Source organism: Mustela nivalis (assembly GCF_964662115.1).
Source record: "Mustela nivalis genome assembly, chromosome: 2".
NCBI lineage: Eukaryota > Metazoa > Chordata > Mammalia > Carnivora > Mustelidae > Mustela > Mustela nivalis.
Genome location: NC_139021.1, coordinates 81,813,344 through 81,826,991, shown reverse-complemented (window position 1 = coordinate 81,826,991; position 13,648 = coordinate 81,813,344). Strand labels below are relative to the sequence as shown.

General features: G+C 38.2%; 1 pseudogene across 1 annotated transcript; it reads right to left on the bottom strand.

The window, feature by feature from the left end:
- On the bottom strand, positions 1 to 13,377 carry LOC309859305 (small ribosomal subunit protein uS8 pseudogene; annotated as a pseudogene). The gene is made up of 2 exons: positions 12,994 to 13,377; positions 1 to 83 (listed from the first exon to the last, which is right to left on the bottom strand). The product of its transcript is annotated as a small ribosomal subunit protein uS8 pseudogene (transcript).
- Positions 13,378 to 13,648: the final 271 nt, after the last annotated feature.

Sequence of the window (13,648 nt, the reverse complement as noted above, 5' to 3'; positions counted from 1 at the left end):
TTAGTCAAAAGCACCTAGGTTTGGAAAATCTTCATTTGCAACATCCGTAATAATTATCTGTGCAATTTCAGAGCTGCAATGGCCTACCAGTCAAACAAAGAGACCTCAAATTTATTAACCATTTCAAACATTTTAAAAGACAGACACTGTTTCTTTGACTTGTGGGAAGAAAAACCTTAGCTATTGGCAGTACACAGCCACATATATAGAATTAGAACGTCCAGAGTGATGTTATGTGATCATAAACCTCAACAAAAGAATCTAAACATCCCTTGGGTAAGGCTTCATATGCTTGTCAAAATGAAAATCAATTTAGAAGCTGAGAACATGATAGTGTTTTACCTGTATGTGTACGTGTGTGTATGTACATGGATATATGGTGATAGGGAAGGCCAAGGTTCTTTTTCTATCACTTACTCAGTGCAAGAAAAGTAAGAGAAAATTGGGCTATGCCCAAATTATTTCCCCTTGTATCATGAGTATATGGATACATATAAGCTGAACCTGATATGCATACATCTAACCACAGCCGGTAGCCATGGATCTTGAATAGGATTGTATTCACCTCAACGGGGGCACCTGTTAAATAAATGTGCAGATCCTAGGCCTGTGCCCACACAGTGATGCTGGAGATCTGGAGTGGAGCACAGGAGTATGCACAATAATGAGGTCTCCAGCTGATTCCCCTACTGTTGGACCATCTGATTATACTTAAAGAAATGGTGTATCTACAGGAAACACACACACACACACACAGATGGATGCGGCCTGGTCTAATGATCTAACCTCTGGACCTTTGAGTACATGGCTGCATCGATGGCCCTGAATAGAACCTTGAAAGTCACACACACACACACACACACACACACACCCCATACTCACACACACCAAATACACACACCACACATATGTGCACACATATATACATAAACACCTACACATACATCGACACACAGCACACTCACACACATCAAAACATCAGCCACACACATAGACACACAGCACACACATACATACCACACACATACTTCATTTGTCACACACACATAGACCTAGTACCCCCATATGCACACACACACACGTGCATTTTGTTTTTTCATTTAAAATACGAGGAAAACACCACTCATCACCAAACAGCAGAATGTGAGAGAATAATGGTCATTTTCAAGTCTCTTGACATCCCTAAAAGGAAAGTGCAAATCAAGGAGATGAGCTCATCTCTGAGCCCTTCCCAGAACCTGCTCATTTTTATCCTAATGAAGGACAAACTCTATTTTTATTATAATGAAGACAAGGCAGATTCCAAAGCTCTCTTTAAAATGTTAATATATGTCCTACAGATGCGTGGTCTTATTTCACATTTACTCTCTTTGGGGTTGGGGAAACTAAATGGTGCTGCAGTGGGCAAAGAAAAGAAAACTGGGTGAAATCATGTCAAACAGGAGGTAGGAGCTGGAGTGAATTCAGAGCAGGGCTCTTGGGCTTTGTGGTGGGACAATTGGGGTTGGATTCTTGGTCCTGGCTCTGCTTCTTATGGCCTTGACTGAATGCATAACCTCTCCCATCTTCTTCTGCAAAGGAGCCTAATTGTAGTACTTCATAAGATTGTTCTAAGGAGCATACTTGTAGTACTTCATGCAGGGCTAGAAGCAGGGCTAGAAGCATAGTTAAGAGTAGGCAGATTTTTAATAATAAGTAGAATGATGCCTGATACCACTGAAGCTCCATGACTTTTTCAGCAACCCCTGTTTTCCCCTACCACACCTGTCAGCTTTCTGAGTGCAGGTGAGTGACCAGAAGAAGAGGGGGAGGAGCTGAGAGAGTGTGGTTATAGAGAGGATAAGACAGAGAGACTGGGGGAGGAAGGAGAAGTGTCTTGGTGCGGTCTCCTGCTCCCCCTGGATCACTGGGTATGGCCTCATGCTCCGGGGGGCGGGGGGGGGGGTTGCTTCAAACCACATCACCTGCAAATAGATCCTGCCAATCGTGGTCTTATTGGGGGGCCAGGCGGCCAATTTTATTTGCTGTAATCTTCAAAGGCACGAATTGATCAGTTCTACAACTCCTGCTTTTCATCAGAATAGCAGTGAACATTTAACTTCAGATGGCTCGAGTATTAGAAGCAGCTTTGAATGCAACTTCTTTTCTTTCTCGGAATTCAGGGGCCATAAAAACTGGGCAGGAGGAGCCCTCTGATCCAGTTCTTTATAGTAGAGTTCGCAAAATAGTGACCAGCAGTTGGAAATTAGCCCACAGAGATGTTTTGCTTGGTTCCTAAGGTATATTTTAAAATTTTAATTGGTGTCCAGTATTAAAGAATAAGAAATCTTATGTAAAAGTATGAACTTCCAGCTTATTTTGGAAATCAGATCTGGCTCTTGTCCAGGCTCGCATTCTTATTTAGACCTACAGGTAGGGGCCGAGTTGTGGCTCTCCTGGGAGGGACATGGGTCCTTCAGGTGGCCAGGCCCTGCTGGGTCTGTGGTATACATTCTAATCTTCCTGAAGTTTTTGGCACTCTAATGCTGGCTTTACAAGCTTTTTTATTTTTATTTTTCCCAACTGAGATATGACTGACTTATACTAGTTTCAGGTATACAGCAAACATTCTGAATCAGTAGTTGTATTTATTGGGAAATGATCACCACAATAAGTATGGTTACCATCTGCCAACTTACATAGTTACAAAACAATTTTTTTTCTTTTGATAAGAACTTTTAAGATCTATTCTCTTAGCCACTTTCCAATACGGGAGCATCATTGGCTATAGTCCCCATGCTGTATGTTACATTCTCATGACTTACATGTTGTATAATTGGAAGTTTGCCCTTTTTTTGACCCTCTTCACCCATTTCACCCTTCTACCCACCCACTCCCTTTCTGGCAACTACCAGTCTGTTCTCTGTAGCCATGAGCTTGGTGTTTTTTGTTTTTAATTTAATTTAATTTAACTTAATTTAATTTTATTTTTAAAGATTTTATTTATTTATTTGACAGAGAGAGAGAGAGAGAGATCACAAGTAGGCCCAGAGGCAGGCAGAGAGGAAGGGAAGAAGGCTCCCTGCTGAGCAGAGAGCACCATGTGGGGCTCAATCCCAGGACCCTGAGATCATGACCTGAGCCAAAGGCAGAGGCTTTAACCCACTGAGCCACCCAGGCGCCCCTGTTTTTAATTTTAGTTTCCACAAGTGAGTGAGATCATACAGTATTTGTCTTTCTTTGCCTGACTTACTTCACTTAGCACAGAGCCTTCAAGGTCCATCCATGTTGCCACATGGATGTGTGACAATATTTCATTCTTTTTTATGACTAATGTTCCATTTTGTGTGTATGCTGTACATATATATTTATATAATATATTACTATATATAATAGATTTATTCATCTATTGGTAAACAGTTAAGGTGTGTCCATATCCTGGCTGTAGTAAATAACATCCCAGTAAATGTGAGGGTACGGATGCCTTTTTGAATTAGTATTTTTATTTTCTTGGATAAATGGCCAGAAGCAGAATTGCCAGATCATGTAGTAGTTCTATTTTTAATTTTTTGGAGGAATCTCCATACTGGTTTCTTCATAGCTACACCAGTCTATGTTTATGTTGACAGTGTGTATACGGGTACCCTTTCCTCTACATCCTCACCAATACTTCTTATTTGTCTTTTTGATGACAACCATTTTAAGAGGTATAAGGAGATATCTCATTGTGGTTTTGATTTGTATTTTCTTGATGATAAGTGATGTTGAACATCTTTTCATGTGTCTGTTGGCCATCTGGATGTCTTCCTTGGAAGAATGTCTACTCAGCTCCTTTACCATTTTTTAATCAGATATTTTTCTTTTGTTGTTGAATTGTATAAATTCTTTGTTTATTTTGGATATTAACCCCTTAGGATATTATCAGATATGATATCATATCAGATATGTAATTTGAAAATATTTTCTCTCATTCAGTAGGTTGTCATAGTTAATTTCATTGATGTTTCCTTTGCTGTACAGAAGCTTTTCAGTTTGATGTAGTACCATTTATTTATTTTTGCTTTTGGTGTCAGATTTAAAAAAAAAAAAACACATCCCCAAGACCTATGTGAAGGAGCTTACTGCCTGTATTTTCTTCTATAAGTTTTATGGTTTCAGGTCTTACATTCAAACCTTTAATTCATTCTGAGTTAATTTTTGTATAGGATGTAAGATAGTGGTCCAATTTCAGTCTTTTGAATGTAGTTGTTCAGTTTTCCCAACTCTTTTCTTTAAGACTCTCTTTTCTCTATTGTAGATTCTTAGTTCCTTTGTCTTAACTGACTAGGGATGCCTGGATAGCTTAGTGGGTTAAACATCTGCTTTTGGCTCAGGTTGTAATCCCAGGGTTCTCGCATAGAGTCCCCCATCTGGCTCTCTGCTCAGGTGGAAGCCTGCTTCTCACTCTGATGTTTACTCCCCCTGCTTGTGCTCTCTCTCTCACTCTCTCTCTCTGTTTGGCAAATAAATAAATCAAATATTAAATAATAATAATTTAACTGACCATATATGCATGGTTTTATTTCTGGGCTTTCTATCATTTTCCATTGATCTGCATGTCGGTTTTAATGCCAATACCATACTGTTTTGACTACCATAGTTCTGTAATGTAGTTTGAGGTCAAGGAGTGTGATGCCTTCAGCTTTGTGTTTTTTCAGAGTTGCTTTTGCTATTGGGTCTTTTGTGGTCTCACGCAAATTTGGGGATTATTTGTTCTACTTCTGTGAAAAATGATATTGAAATTTCAGCAGGGATTTCAGTGAAATTATAGATTGCTTTGGGTAATATGAACATTTTAACAATATGAATTCTTCTAACCCATGAGCATGGAATATCTTTCTATTTATTTTTGTCTTCCTCAATTTCTTTAATTAATCCTTTAGTTTTCAGTGTACAGGTCTTTTACTTCCTATTTTAAATTTATTCCTGGGTATTTTATTCCTTTTGATGCAGTTGTTAATGAGATTGTTTTCTTAACTTCTCTTTCTGGTAGTTCATTATTATGTCTAGAAATGCAATAGATTTTGGCATATTGATTTTTTTGTCTTGCTACTGTACTGAACTTATTTATTAGTTACAACACTTTTTGGTGTCAGTTTATTTATACAGCTCTGACTAAATGTACTTCTTTACTTTGAAGAAATTATTTAATTTTCTAAGAATTTCAGCTATTATGCTTTGACTACTATCCCTTCCCATCCACTCTGTTCTTTACCTGTGTAACTTCAATTAATGTGTGCTGGAAATCTTAGTTCTATAGAGTGTTTACAAAGCCAGAAAACATAGTATATACTAATTTTAAAAAAAGATATCAAGTTCATTAAGGAATACATTATATTCTCTTGGTATTTTGTTTGATGAGTTTTGACAAATATTTGCCCTCATGTAATTGCTATGACAGTGAAGATGTAAAAAAATGCCTAGCGCTCCAATAAATTTCCTCATGTTCTTTTCTATTTAATTGTTTCCATGACCCTGAGCTCCTGGAAATAACTGCTGTGGTTTCTATCTCTATCCCTTTACCTTTTCGAGAATGTTGAAAAACTGAATCATAGAGTATGTAGCTTTTTGCATTTGGTTTCTTTCATATGCTTTTGAGATTCATCTAAGTTGGGGCCTATATCCATAGTTAATATGTTTTAATGTATTGCCTAGTGTCTTCCATTGTGTATGAGTGTATCTGTTCATTTATGCATTCACCAGTGATGGATGTTTTAGTTGTTTCTGATTTTTAATGAATACAAATGAAATTGCTGCAAACATTTACATACTTTTTTTTAAAATTGCTCTCAGTTAAATAAAATTAAGAATAGGGCTGCTGGGATATTACTGTAACTTCTCAGGTGTGGGATGCCTTATGGATGTTATAAGAAATCAATAAGCCATTTTCCAAAATAGTTATACCATTTTCTTTTCCCATCAGCAATGTAGGAGACTATATTTGCTCTGCATCTTTGCTAGCCCTTTGTATTGTCAGTTAAAAATTTAAAGCAAAAATTATTCGGTAAATTATTTAAATCTTTTATTCATCTTTAAAATGAGTGAAATGTTCAAGGGCACTTGGGTAGCTCAGTCAGTTAAGTGTCTGACTCTTGGTTTTGGCTCAGGGTTGTGATCTCAGGGTCTTGAGATACCCATGTCAGGCTCCTTGATGGGTGTGGAGCCTGCTTAGGCTTTCTCTCCTCTGTTCCTTCCTCCTCCTTCTCTCAAATAAATAAATAATCTCTCTTTAAAAAAAGTAAAATGAGTTGTTCATGTTCTTATTATTAAATTGAAATAGTTCTTTATATGCTTCATAGCCATGTCCTTTTCTAAGTATATGTTTTGAAAATATTTCCTCCCAGTTTGTGAATGGTCTTTTAATTTTCCTTACAGCATCTTTTAAAGAGCATAACTTTTGATTTTAATGGAGTCAAAATTATTAATTTTTTCTTTTTTGTGCTTTTTGTTACCTAAGAAACCTTAGTCTGACCCAAACTTATTTTTAAACAGCAGATTAGTTATATCAAAATATATATGATTGAGCAGGTGGGAAAAATATGTGACTCATATGTTTTTCTTCAACCTCCGGACAGACACATTTTCAGGTTAAAAAAATAATCTCTAAATTTAAAGCAATGAGTCTGATCTTTAGTCAAGAAAGAATGCAACATATATGCTGTTTTTCTTCTATGTTCCCAGGTTTTGGGGACAGTCAGGTGTATTTTCTTTGCTCAGGCTAACAATTGACCTACTGCTTTATATTTAGGAATGCATCTCAGGTATGTAGTCTCCCATTTCATAACCACACTTTCATATTTTCTATCGTTTTTATCTCTTTGGGTTCCATCTTGTACCATTTCCTCAGAGTCCTCTTCCAAATTGCCCACTCTCTTTAGCTGTTGTATTTTGTTCACTGGATTTTTTTATTTTTATGTTAAAGTTTATACTTTGTTTTTCATTTGGAGGATTTTTTAAGGTTTCCTTATTCATTTTTTCAAACTGTTCTGTTTGCTTTTTAAAAATTTTCTTAAAGATCCAGGTTATTTAATTTTCTCTTTAATCACTTAGAACATTTTTGTTTTGGAATCTCTTTTAGGTTTTTCAATGAATTTGAGTTCTTTGGGGGACAACTTATATTTCATGAAATGTTCCCTATCCCCCTTCTGTGACCTGTTTTTTCATATCGTCTGTAGCGTTTTATAGTGAGTTGATTTGTTACAGAAGCATTTATTTGTATATTTATGTGTATGTGTTTATTCTGTGGAAGTACTCTAGGCTGGGAAAGTGACATCACACAGCATTTTTGTGCTAGCTTGCCAATGGGTCCTGGTGGTATCAGTGGTCCCAGAGTGGTGTTTATCTTAATTTATTGATTTATTTCTTAAAATTTCTGTGCATGCAGGGATCTCACTGGATTCTCCTTCCACCTAAGATGGACTGGAGGCAACACTTCTTCCTGTGTGGGTGTCAGAATTCCCATATGTGATCTAAAACCTTTCCTATGCCCCCTAGAAACACCACGTTCCCCTTAGTGTTTGGATTTTGATTTCATTCTCAGTATTGGACAAGTAAAGAGTTTCCTGTATTTTAAACTTGATTATATATTTGAAAATACTCTTTAGATACTTATCTCATATTTTATGTGGTTTTAGCAGAAACCAGGGACTCTACAGGGTTGGTTTGCCATATTGCTAAAAATCCACTCTTCTTAAAGATTCTGTTTTCTGATTAAAAACACCCTCAGAGTTTGGTCTCTAGATTTCCTTGTTTATTTGTTTGTTTATGTCTTGCCTCCAGTGTTTTCAATCAAGTGCTGGATTGTTTTCCAGAAGAGGGAAAGATGAATCCTCCTGTTTGAAACTTGCAATTTTCATGAACTCTAAATAAATTCTTTAAAAAAATTCTCCTCCAGCCCATTGCATCCCCGCCATCTAAATCTCTATCCTTCAATTCACATCTCTGTTCCCAGTTAAATAGTTTAAGCACTTTAGGTTTACTCATTGACTCTACCTTTATTTTCTTGTGGAAACACTCCCCTGCCTTATCAGAATCACTAACCCGGCACAGCCTTTCCCTGCATATTTTTTCTTCTTCTTTCCTCATCAAATGCTTACTGTGAAAATATCATCATAATCTGCATATTGGTTATACACTTGGAGATTTGTAGAGAAAAGAGCATTTTTATTTGAGTACTTCTTGTATATCTGATTCCACTTCAGTGGAATGCTGTGTAACGTACTCTGGAGTAACATGTGGGAAAGTGTGGAAGATGCCTCCATCCATAAGGATCTTAGCACCCAGTTGAAGAGGAGAGCTTTTAAAGCAAAGAATTTTATAACCATATGAGACAACATGTAATCAAGTGCTACAACATTGAAGATAAGCACACAAGGAAAGGGGAGGGCCCTACAGAGGTGAGAGGTTGAGGAAGGCTCTCCAGGAGCTGAGTTAGACCTGAAGACACTGAAGGGTTTGGGGGTGGCCAGTTCTCACATTCTTACAGGGAGAGTGACGCATTCAATAGGGTGTGTGTGGAAGGCTCAGTAAAGAAACTCAAACATCTCCCACCAGAGCCCCAGAAAGTAAACAATACCCAAGGAAATCACTTCTGCAAACAAAACAACTCCGTGATTCTCTTGAGTAACTCCATAAGGAGTACTTTTGCAGCTGGTTTAATTGGCAGCTACATTTTGTTTGGTGAAACAGAAACCAACAGGCAATCATTCTATTTACTGATATTAACTCAGAAAGATCTCTAACCATAACATTTTCACTTTGTCTTACACGTTTTAAGACACGCTAAAGTGGACTTTTTCGTTATAAAAGACTTTAGAATGTACACTTATAAATCCTTTTTTCTTCTAGGTTAAAATCTAGTACTTGTTTGGGAAACAAAATGCAAGACACATGCAGGTTGCTGAAAGGGAAAAAGGGGCAGTACAAATCAGACCACTCCAGCTGGGGCACCTGGGTGGCTCAGTTGGTTAAGCAGTTGCCTTCAGCTCAGATCATGATCTCAGGGTCCTAGGATTGAGCCCCACATGGACTCCCTGCTCAGTGGGGAGTCTACTTCTCCCTCCTTCCTTCCTCATCCTCCTCTCTCTCTCAAATAAAATAAAATCTTAAAAAAAAAAAAAAGAACGCTTCTTCTTCCCAGAACTTCCTTCCTTCCTCTGAACTCCTCTTCCAAAAATTATTTCTCTTTTGCCAGCCATTGGAAATTAATTTTGCTCTCAAATAAACTTAGTTTTATTTGCATTCTTTAAGCAGTCTCAGGTTTGGTGGGAGAAGATAAGCATTTGTAGAGACCAGCATGTTTCCCTGCAAAGGGTTATCCTTAGGATTTCCATGCCATTCCTGTTACTACCATTCATATCTCTGTATATCTTGCTGAAGCCAAAGGGAGTTCCACATTCTGCCCTGGATTTTGTATGAGTCTTGTCATTCAAGAGCAAGAGCAAATTGCTGGCAAGCTGTGATACACATGTTTATAATCACTGACATTTACAGTGCTACAAATAAAAGATGCATTCTTTCTACACACGTATATTGAGGATGGTTAGAAAAATCTGTTTTGAGTTAGGCTTCCTCCCTTTGATATGTGTTTCCAATTGCTAACCAAATGCTGCTTTAATTTTGTTTGTAGGAAGCTGAACTGACACCAAATGAAAACAGCCCGTTGTTTGGACTGTTTCCTACACTTGGCTTTCCCTGAGGTTGGTATCACCAACATTCAGAAATTCAGGAATAAGCCACCTGTCAGATGAAGAAAAACCCAGCAAGATGCTGCTACTATGTTTTTCTAATGCGCTGGCATGGAGACTTAATTAGTGTATGGAATGTGCTTTTGCATGGGAATTAAAGAAATGTATCACAAATTTAGGAACCAGTGTGACATGTGGCAGCTGTATAGTAATCGTATAGCAAGCCTAGTGGCCTTTTTCTTTTTCTTTCTTTCTTTTTTTTTTTTTTTTTCTTATGGATGGTCAGTTTTAAGCAAACTTCTACTGCTTTCTCAGTTTTCTTTGTTCTCTTTTCGTGTACCCTTCTTGCTCACAAGTAACTCATTTTCTTAGGAAATTTCCCAGTCATGGGTCTGGGCACTTAACCTGTTTTTTTGCTCACCTTCTCCCCTCCATGTTCATCTCTTCATGTCTGGACCTTACACCTCCCAACATTTTTCAGAGACTGCTCTCCGCCTAGCTGCCCATCCCCCTGGCCAGGGTTGACCTGGCTCTGTGTGCAAGTAATGTCTTACTAACTCCTTCCTAATCATAGCAGAGGCACCCATCCATCCGTAAGTTCTGAACTTGGATTCCTAGTCTTTGTTCTTCTACTCTTCTTCATTACCCTGTGAATTCTACTCTTGAGGTTTCTCTGGTGGCTCATTCCTTCCTGTCTTCTATAGAGAGTGGAGGGATTAACACAGGCATATTTTACTTGGCATTTTCCTTCTTGTTTTTCTTCAGTGACTTCTTCAGCATGGAAACATCTTAGTTTTTCTAGCACTGCCCCATAGATGACCACACTAATTCCTGGGAGTTGTAGCAATTCAGGGCATGAAGGCCTCACATGGAATCATCAGTTTTGATTCTTGATTGAGATAGCAAGTCTCCAGAAGAGTTTCTCTGAAGTCATTTGGGTTTTAATGAGGTCAAAATAACCAGGACATGGAAATTGATACTATTGTCATAAATAAAGAATAGAACGCATTTTGGGTCTTATTAGCAAGTAGACAGATGGACTGTTCTTTGTCATAAAACAAAGAACCTTCCTTTAATCTTTTTCTTAATTGTATTTTGCCTGAACTGTTTTGTAGCTATTTTTATCTATAATCTGTATTAGGAACTAAATACATCTATTTCAATCTCTTAACTAAGATTTATAGTAAAACAAATTTATTTCTTATTAGTTTGTTCTTTGATTCATTGCATACTATTGGAAAGATGACCTCCATGGTGAGTCATTCTCTACATACCCATTCGGGAGGCACTGTGGAAGAACACTGAGCCATTATCAAAAAGGGGCCACAGTTTCTCTTTTTCTAAGCTGATAATCCAATTCTCAAGTCCAAGACAGGAGGAAAAAAAAGTAAGGGATCTCTTTCCCTTGCCCCAGCCCCTCACCATCTCTATCCCTACCCTCCAGTCTATAGGTTGGGATAGGAGAGGATAGAAGTAAGATGTAGATTTCCAATTTTTTATTCACTTATTCCAGTTATTCTAGGCCAACTGATTATTATTGTGTGTAGTGTTCTGTGTTTTCTCTATAAACCCCAGTTCAGACTCAAGTGCTCAGTCATCAGCCTGTCTGGATAGCAAGTTCACTGGAAGGATGCTCTTATGTCTTCCATATGCTTGGAATAGACTCATAAATAATGGATGCTCATTAAATATTTTATGTTATTGAGGCCACTGAGGTTCCTAGCATGCTAGTTACTAAAGCCTGCTCACTGCTTACAATAGCTCTGTTACTACGTCAGCCAAGTCCAAGGCTCAGACCTGCAGGTTGGGCTCTAATCAGCCTGTTAGGTTGGAGCTGCCACGTCTTTCCATGTGGCTTGACACAGAAGAGAAGACAGGAAGCAGTAGTCAAAGTGTCAGGACTGAAAGCTCAGAGGAATGGGTGACTACTGGCATGAACTCCGGTCCTGGGTTCACACAGGGTGATCATACCAACGGTCACACACTGGTTCACACAGGGTGTTCATACCAACTCCAAGCCCTGCCTCCTGCCTGCTCTTCTTTTTCTTGACTGGCATTCTGGGGTAGCACTCCTTGATTCCTATCATAGCAGTCTTTCAGCATCCTCTGGGCTCTATGATTCAGGCCCTGAAGTTTATTTATTAGCCTTTTTTGTTTCTGCACGAGTTTAAAAATTAAATGTCTTGTGACTTTTTTTTTTCTTTCATTGAAAATTTCTTTCAATGCAGCCTGACCTATTAGGAAGAAAAAACTAAGAAATCTAACTTATATTCTTGGTTCTGTTATTAAATGGGCAACCTTAGAAAAATCTTTCCTGGGACACCTGGGTGGCTCAGTTGGTTAAGCCGCTGCCTTCGGCTTAGGTCATGATCCCAGGGTGCTGGGATTGAGTCCCGCATCGGGCTCCTTGCTTGGCAGGGAGCCTGCTTCTCTCTCCGCTTCTGCCTGCCACTCTGCCTGCTTGTGCGCTCTCTCTCTCTGACAAATAAATAAATAAAATCTTTTTAAAGAAAGCAGGATGTATGATATCCTTGTCTTAAAAAAAAAAAAAAAGAAAGAAAGAAAGAAGGAAAGATCTTTCCTAAGGAAAACTTTTCTACTCCTGGAATCCATATTGAAAAATGACTTTGGTGGTGTGAAATGGTTAATGAGCATGTATAATATACTGGATACTGTGTGGGGCATTTTCATGTTTAGGGTCTTCTATCCTAAACATCTGGAACATCTGCAACAGGATCAGAACTTGAATAGTGCAGGCTGATTCCTGAGAGCCATACCATATATTGTCTATTATAACCTTAGGATACTCTGAGGCCAGCAAGATTGGGGAAAAGTTTTAATTAGAGCTTTACTATATAGATGAAGATATTGAAATGCAGAGAAAGAAATGACTTGCTTAAGGTTATACAGATATTTAGTGGGAGATCAGGGATGGGAACACAGTGTCCCAGCTTCTAGCCTAATATTTTTTCCACTATGCATCTTCCCTATGATTCTGAATAATTTTGGACTATGCAGCCCTGTCAATGGATATATTGTGCAATATATCTTCTTACTCATGTGCTACGTAATCTATGCTTACTTTAAAAATTTTTAATGTAAATTCTTTCAATCATATATGAAAGTAGAGAATAGAAAAATAAAACTTCATATGTGGAATATCAGCTTGAATCGTTACCAACATTTGGCTTTTCTTTGGTTTCATTTATTTTCCTTTTTTCATTGTTAAGTTTTTGTTTGTTTGTTTGTTTGTTTACATTGAGACATTTTATTTGCCCGGATGCATTACATCCTGAGAAAAAAAATCCCAGGATTTTCTGTCTTTTGTGTTTTCATCTTGCTTCTTCATGGTCCAAGATGGCAGCTGGGGTTATCAGTACAATGAAACCAAAGTAGCGGGCTGGGAGCAGATTGTTCTGTTGTTTTTCTTTGAGTTGATCATTCTACATTTGTTTAACCTGCTGAAGGGGTTCACAACAATTTTCCCAGCTCTGTGATCATGAATGATTTCAAATTCACCCATGTAACCTTGCTTCATCATCACAGCTAGATACCAGATGATGACTTTGGAGTACGGACTAATAAGAACCTAGCATTTGCCTCTATTTTCAGCACTGTTAATGCTTCTGAGAGCATCTGCCAGGACATTCATGGGCACCATTATGGCGGCAGGGAAAGACGCTGATTTTCAAGTATTTTATTTATTTATTTATTTATTTGACACACAGAGAGAGAGACCACAAGTAGGCAGAGAGGTAGGCAGAGAGAGAGGGCGAAGCAGGCTCCCCACTGAGCAGAGAGCCCAATGAGGGGCTCCATCCCAGGACCCTGAGATCATGACCTGAGCCGAAGGCAGAGGCTTAACCCACTGAGCCACCCAGGCGCCCCGATTTTGAAGTATTTTAAAACAAATCTCACACCATATCATTTCTCCTACAACTACT